Source organism: Tupaia chinensis, unplaced genomic scaffold (assembly GCF_000334495.1).
Source record: "Tupaia chinensis unplaced genomic scaffold, TupChi_1.0 Scaffold143584_1, whole genome shotgun sequence".
Classification (NCBI taxonomy): domain Eukaryota; kingdom Metazoa; phylum Chordata; class Mammalia; order Scandentia; family Tupaiidae; genus Tupaia; species Tupaia belangeri.
This window is the reverse complement of record NW_006203430.1, coordinates 4,145,440-4,153,632: the sequence shown is the minus strand read 5'-3', so window position 1 is coordinate 4,153,632 and position 8,193 is coordinate 4,145,440. Positions and strand designations below refer to the sequence as shown.

General features: G+C 43.1%; 1 protein-coding gene across 2 annotated transcripts in view; it reads right to left on the bottom strand.

Moving 5' to 3' along the window:
• Positions 1-574, bottom strand: part of RALBP1 (ralA binding protein 1) — a 52,982-nt gene extending 52,408 nt beyond the window's left edge. Inside the window, exon 1 of one of the 2 annotated variants that reach the window (XM_027766483.1) lies at positions 436-574. The gene's annotated coding sequence lies outside the window, so the exon portion shown is untranslated. The remainder of the gene's footprint in view (positions 1-435) is intronic. The other variant, XM_006164026.3, reaches the window with a different exon arrangement.
• Between the last annotated feature and the right edge of the window lie 7,619 nt (positions 575-8,193).

Sequence of the window (8,193 nt, the reverse complement as noted above, 5' to 3'; positions counted from 1 at the left end):
ACCTTAGCCGCCTCCTGCGCTGCGCCCCGGGCCGGCCTCGGTCGCCCCATTCCCACCCCGCCCTGCCTCCGCCTGTTTACAATGATTGGGACGGAACAGGACCAGCCGGCCCAGCGCGCACGCGCACTTCCTCCTCCCGCCGCAACCGGCTTCCCGGGTCCTCCTCTCTTCCCTTTGACGGCGAAGGCCATCCAGGGCAAATGCCCAGTGCCCTTGCGCAGGGCCCGCTGGGAGGCGTAGTTCTTTGAATCTTAGTGCCTAGCCTGCCTAGTGGCCCTTCTGTCGAAAATTAAACTACAACCCCCAGAGTGCACCGCGCCTTTTGGGCCCCCGGGCTCGCTAAAGGAGCGCGCGAGAGAACGCGCCGAGAGCTAGTGCTCTGCAGGCGCCTGCGCAGTCCCTGATAGTGAGAGACTGGGTGGGTCGTACACCTACCTTAAGCGAACCCTAGAACTGGTTTAGGCAGCTACTGCAGTGGTTTTAAGAAGGAAAACGGTTTCCTCTTCACGCTCTGGCCAGCCTGGTCTTCATCAACCGAAGTTGAGAGCTTTTCTTGTGCCAGCTGGCTTCGCTCAGTTCCAACTAGTTAAACCAGCTAGGGAGACCGGTTCAGCCCGCCCCTGGGTGGGGCATCTTCCAGGCCTTCGGGGTGGAGAATCTTTTCGCTTAGGGTTGGGACGCTTGCTCGCGGGGAGGGGGAGTTTGGAGAAAGGAAGCACCACGTTCTGGGGAAAGAGACTTCTCTAAAACTCCATCGGGACTATGCGCAGAATCCCTAAAATGGGTGTTGGTTCTCGTGGAGATTGCTGTCTTCCACCGTACGCTTTGACAAACACCTGAAGTCAAACTGCCAAGCAACATGTTCATTACAAATAGAAACAAGTTTCCTTCACAAACTGCTGCTGATGCATATCGTTCTGCGAGCTTACGTTGAGTTGTTCTGCTAATGCATATTGACTGGAAACTAGGGGGTCTTTTAAAATCGTATTGTTTTGTAAAATTTGATAGTATTAGGGAAAATACAGGATTTGGAATAGACGACCCTTCACAATCACTTCCGTTCATACCGCAAAATTCTAGAACTTCACTACCTGTTTGGGTTGACTGTTTCAACCTATCTGGCGCTAAACCTCCCAGATCCGCTTTCCTCAAATCTGAGGATAAAATCTGTCCCTTGTACTACATTCCTTACTCAGAGAATTCATCCCCTTCAGTCTGGCATTCAGGAGCCTCCCACAGTCATGTTTTCCAACTCTCAGAAAAATCCTTCTCATTACCCCCTCGATCCATGGCAATAGACATATTTCTTCCAACATAAAATTGCCTGTCCACAGTAGAAAGAATGAGGCTAAAGAGGAGTCTGGTGTGAGAGACAGAAAAAAGGAGACCTGGAAAGAGAAAAATCAAGAACTGGCAGGGTGGGACCAGCAGTTAGTGTAATGTCTATGTCACTGGATTCCCATGTAGTGACCGCGGTTTGAGTTCTGGGTCCGGTGGCTTAAACTCGCTGGGCGCCTGTGCAAGAGTGCCCAAGATCCCGAGAGGAGAATAGAGGAGAAGGGATTATAGCGTAGCCAATCTCCCTGGGGGGTGATTTCTTGATTTCTTGCTTTCTGTCTCTCTGTCTCTCTCTGTCTGTCTGGCAAGTACACACGCCTTATTGCAAAAATCTAAAAAAGAAAAAAAGAAAAAAAAAAAAGAACTGGTGGGGTGAAGACTGGTTTCATTCAAGAGCTATTGTTTGTGTAGCTCATCTTTAAGTTTTAAGTACTGTATGTGAGCCTAGGTGGATGAGCCAGTACACTTACTTGTTTCTTCTTTAAGGCTAATTGTGTATGTGGAACATATTTGTTGGCTGCCTTCTGACCACTCATTCCATATAAGCCATGTAACACAACCATCCCCTCCTTGACTGTCAACCTGAAACAAAGAGATCTGACCCAAGCTTACCTGAGCATAGATTAATCAAACCAAAGAGTGTGGGTAGCTACCTGATGAACGTAGATATCAGTTGTCTGGAATCTATGCTTATCAAAATGGTCTCTGAAATGGACTAGACTTATAAAGAATTTAGGAGGGACCGGTAGATGGCATAATGGTTATGTCACTGGGCTTCCCATATAGTCAACCAAAGTTTGAGTCCCAGACCTGGTGGCTTAAACTCATACTGGATGTGTGCGTGTGCATGCCCAAAATCCCGAAAGGAGAATGGAGAAGAGATTGTGGCATGGCCATCACCCGGGGTGGTGTGTCTGTGGAGGGGTAGATTTCTCACTTTCTGTCTCTCTGTCTTTCCGGTGAGTGCACACACAACTATAGCAAAAATCTCTTTTAAAACAAACAAAAACATTGGAAAGAAAGGGGCTTATAAAGTTCATGTTTCCCTTAAGAACCCACATTGGTTAATAAGGATAGTGCAAGCTTCTGATTAGCTTTCTGATTTCTTGTATGTGATACATTCCAGTAACATCACTACAGGCAAGAGGTGGGGCTACAATGAACAATATGCAGTTTGTGGTAACCTAGTGTAGTTTATTTTACCATCAGCTAGTTAGGGAATTCTGTGTGTATCTTTGAGCAAATAGTTCAGACAGGTGTGAGGCTTCATACTCCTGACCTTTCTGAGGCCAATTTTAGCAGACTCCCTCATTCCTTAGACAACTTTTAACTTTTCTTTCTCATGATTGAGAATTTCAGAGATAGTTACGTAACCCAATCAGAACCAATGAGCCCACAAGGACTTGGATTAGGGCTTAGTCTGATAAACTGTGGTGTAAGTATATAAGGTCTGAAAACCAAGCAACTCTTTTGTTCCTAAAAGGGGGAAGACTAGAGGGATGGGAGTTCAGGGGGAAGGCCATCAGCAGAATCTGAGGATGAAGTCAATACAGTCATTCTATTGTTTGTGTAGCTCATCTTTAAGTTTTAAGTACTGTATGTGAGCCTAGGTGGATGAGCCAGTACACTTACTTGTTTCTTCTTTAAGGCTAATTGTGTATGTGGAACATATTTGTTGGCTGCCTTCTGACCACTCATTCCATATAAGCCATGTAACACAACCATCCCCTCCTTGACTGTCAACCTGAAACAAAGAGATCTGACCCAAGCTTACCTGAGCATAGATTAATCAAACCAAAGAGTGTGGGTAGCTACCTGATGAACGTAGATATCAGTTGTCTGGAATCTATGCTTATCAAAATGGTCTCTGAAATGGACTAGACTTATAAAGAATTTAGGAGGGACCGGTAGATGGCATAATGGTTATGTCACTGGGCTTCCCATATAGTCAACCAAAGTTTGAGTCCCAGACCTGGTGGCTTAAACTCATACTGGATGTGTGCGTGTGCATGCCCAAAATCCCGAAAGGAGAATGGAGAAGAGATTGTGGCATGGCCATCACCCGGGGTGGTGTGTCTGTGGAGGGGTAGATTTCTCACTTTCTGTCTCTCTGTCTTTCCGGTGAGTGCACACACAACTATAGCAAAAATCTCTTTTAAAACAAACAAAAACATTGGAAAGAAAGGGGCTTATAAAGTTCATGTTTCCCTTAAGAACCCACATTGGTTAATAAGGATAGTGCAAGCTTCTGATTAGCTTTCTGATTTCTTGTATGTGATACATTCCAGTAACATCACTACAGGCAAGAGGTGGGGCTACAATGAACAATATGCAGTTTGTGGTAACCTAGTGTAGTTTATTTTACCATCAGCTAGTTAGGGAATTCTGTGTGTATCTTTGAGCAAATAGTTCAGACAGGTGTGAGGCTTCATACTCCTGACCTTTCTGAGGCCAATTTTAGCAGACTCCCTCATTCCTTAGACAACTTTTAACTTTTCTTTCTCATGATTGAGAATTTCAGAGATAGTTACGTAACCCAATCAGAACCAATGAGCCCACAAGGACTTGGATTAGGGCTTAGTCTGATAAACTGTGGTGTAAGTATATAAGGTCTGAAAACCAAGCAACTCTTTTGTTCCTAAAAGGGGGAAGACTAGAGGGATGGGAGTTCAGGGGGAAGGCCATCAGCAGAATCTGAGGATGAAGTCAATACAGTCATTCTTCTTCTTCTTCTTTTTTTGGAGAGGGTTTTAGTATAAGGCGCGTGCACTTGCCAGAAAGATAGAGAGACAGAAAGCGAGAAATCACTCCCCAGGAGGGATGGCCACACCACAATCCCTTCTCCTCCATTCTCCTCTCGGGATCTTGGGCACACATGCACACGCGCCCGGCGTGAATTTAAGCCACCAGGTCTGGGTCTCAAACCGCAGTCAACTACGTGGGAGTCCAGCGACATAGCCATTACACCAACTGCTGGTCTCAATACAGTCATTCTTCTAAGGGCAGGAATATGTTCTGAGAAATGTGAAGTTGGGCAATATCATTGTGGTTTGAACGTCAACTTACACAAACCTAAGTAATACAGCCCACCACACAGACTATTTGAAATAGCCTATCCCTTCAAGTCTACAAACCTGAACAGCATGTTATTGTACTGAATATAGTAGGCAGTTGTAACAATGCTAAGTATTTATCTAAACATAACTAAATACAGAAAAGGTACAGTAAAAATATGGCATAAAAGATTTCTTAAAAAATGGTATGCCTGGATAGCGTGTTTACCATAAATGGAACTTTGAAGACTGGAAAATGCTCAGCGTGAGACAGAATGAGTGGTGAGTGAATAAGAAGACCTAACACATTCTTGTACACCATTATCAAGTGATAAAGAATTACTTAATTTTAATTATTATTATTTTTTAATTTGACTGAAGAGGAACAGGGTTGGGGGGGGGGCAGTGAAAAAGCAAGCACCAGGTTTGGGACTCAAACTACAGTTGGCCATGAGGGAGTCCACCATCTTAACCACCACACTACCTGCTGGCCCCCATTGCAGACTGTATAACACTGTATAACACAGAGTTAGCATCATCGATATCTTCCGGTGGCCAGACAGTGACATAGGGACAACTCAGTGCCCTATGAGGCTGATCCACAAGGAGAGGCTCTGGATTCAAAGAGGTCTGGAGAGGCATAGATTTCTATGAGTTGGGGCTAGCTAAGTCTGGTGGGGGCATCATGGAGTAAAGACCCTGTTGGGGCTCTCTCTCTCTTGTTCTCTTACTTGGGGAAGAAGTAAATAAACAAGCAAACAAAAGCTCTTCCACCTCCACATGTGTCTCAATAGAAGGGCCATGGTGAACAAAACATGAGAGTAAATCAGCACAAGAGAAAATTACACGATCAAAAATGGTGGCAAACATGGGCTGTAAGAGGCTGCTGCCAGTATAGAACATCATACTGTCTTACAGTAAGCTTATTTATTCATACGCGCATGCATGTAGAAGGACACTCTGCCAATAAAAAGTATGGTAGACTAAAACATAAACCAAGAGCATAGTCATTTACTAGCATTATCAAGTATTATGTACAGTAAATAATTATGTGTGCTATACTTTTGAACAGCTGGCAGGTTTTGAACAGGTTTGTTTATACCAGCATCACCGCAAACATGTACTATGATGTTATAATGGCTAGTGGCCACTAGGTAATAACAATTTTTTAACTTTATAGTTTCATGGGGGCACTGTCATAAATATATACACACACACATAGTCTTTCATATATATGTACTATATATAGTCTATATAGTCTATCATACATTATATGTGTATATATGTATATATGTGTGTATATATATATACACACATATAGTATTTCATATATATATACTATGTATAGTCTATATAGTCTATCATACATATATATGTGTTTACACACACACACACACACATAGAGAGAGTCTATCATTGATCAAAACATTATTATGCAGCGTGTGACAATTCTGTCAATTGAGTGCTGGAAACATGGAGAAGAACCTTGTATTTGGTGGCATCATTGGAGCTATAGTGTCAGATCTAACCTGTTGGGAGTTAGAAAGCAAGCCACCAGATTCAGGACTCAAACCCTGGTCAGCCATGTGGGAGTGTCCAGCACCTTAACCACCACGCCACCTGCTGGTCCCAAGGCCTATCTTACAGACTGTTCAGAATTGTGAGTCATAAGTGTCCTGTGTTGTTTAAGCCAGTTAAAAATTTAAAAATCCTAACTAATTCTGGTGGATTTCTTTTACATGACACTGAAAGGCCTTCACTAATATAGATTCTTACTTAAAAAGAAACTGTGGGGCCCAGCAGTTAGCATAATGGTTATGTCACTGAACTCCCATGTAGTCGACTGTGGTTCGAGTCCTGGACCTGGTGGCTTAAACTCACACCGGGTGCGTGTGCATGCGTGCCCAAGATCCCGAGAGGAGAATGGTCTCTGTCTCTCTCTTTCTTTCTGGCGAGCACACGCACCCTGTAGCAAAAACGTCTCAAAAATAAAAAAAGAAAGAAAGAAAAGAAACTGTGGGAGGGACACTCCCATGTAGTCGACTGTGGTTCGAGTCCTGGACCTGGTGGCTTAAACTCACACCGGGTGCGTGTGCATGCGTGCCCAAGATCCCGAGAGGAGAATGGTCTCTGTCTCTCTCTTTCTTTCTGGCGAGCACACGCACCCTGTAGCAAAAACGTCTCAAAAATAAAAAAAGAAAGAAAGAAAAGAAACTGTGGGAGGGACTTTCAGCCATGGCTATGTGAAATGGTCAGTGGTATGGTTTGCATGCCCCCACTGACATTTATACTGAAACTTGATACCAAGTGCAGTGTTGGGAGATAGGGCCAAGTGGGAGGTGTTTGGGACATGGGAGTAGGACCTACCCCCATGAGTAGATTAAGGCTCTCTCCTGGAAGGGGATAAATTCTAAATTTTTTTTTAGAATTATTTATTCTATTTCATTTGTTGTTATCATTTTTTGTGGTTGTTGTTAATTCAACCAGAGAGATAAAGAGAAAGGGAAAGCAAGAAAATATCTCTCCCCAAAGGGAAAAGAACAATCCCTCATCATCCACAGGCAGTACAGTAGAACTCGTGGAAATGTCTGACAGAGAATTCAGAATATTCATAGTGACAAAACTAAACAAGAGTTGAGAGATAATGAGCTCCAGAAGATGCAGGAGAAAAGAGACAGTGAGTCTCAGGAGATGTTGCAGTTCTTCCATGATCTGAAAGAGGAAATACACACCATAAAAACGAATCAAATGGAGCTATTAGAGATAAAGGCTGCCATTCAGGAAACCAAAACCTTCCTCAAAAGTATAAAAGCAGATTAGGGGGACTGGCAGTTAGCGTAATGGCTATGTCACTGGACTCCCATGTAGTTGACCGCAGTTTGAGTCCCGGACCCGGTGGTTTAAACTCACGCTGGGCGCATGTGCATGCATGCCCTAGATACCGAGAGGAGAATAGGGAAGGGATTGCGGCGTGGCCATCCCCCCGGGGGGTGTGATTTCTTGCTTTCTGTCTCTATGTCTCTCTCTGTCTGGCCAGAGCACGTGATCTATACCAAAAAAACTTCTCAAAAAAAAAAAAAAAAAGCAGATTAGTTCATGCAGAAAATCGAATCTCGGATGTTGAAAGCAAAACCTCTGATCTAGAAAAAAACAAACAAACAAACAAAAAAAAACTGAGAAAATAACCCCAAAAATGAGAATACTACATGAGAAATAATAGACAGCATTAAGCACCCAAACATTGGGATAATTGAAAACCCAGAAGGTGAAGAAACGAATAAAGACATTGATAATCTATTCCATGAAATCTTGGAAGAAAACTCTCCAAATCTAAAGAGTTATTCAAATATCCAGACCCAAAAAATACAAAATACCCCTAATAGAATTAACCCAAGAAAATCTTCTCCAAGGAACATCATAGCCAGACTGGTCAAATATACAGAAAAGACAAGATGCTAAAATTGGCAGGAGAGAAATGTCAGGTTACTTATAAAGGTTATCCTATCAGGCTAACCTCAAACCTCTCATCAGTAACAATGTGAGCAAGGAAAGAATAGGAAAATATATTCAATGTTAAGTGAAAAACAGTTTCAACCAAGAATACTATACCCGGCAAGATTATCTTTCTTATGGAAGGAAGGAATAAAAACATTCCCAGATAAACAGGACTTGAAAGAATTTGCCAGTAGCAGACCCACTCTTCAAGAAGTTCTGAAAGGAGTGCTCGACCAGTAAAACTAAAGACACATACAGAAATAAGAGAACAAAAGGCAACCAAGAAAATGACAAATTTAATGCTAGG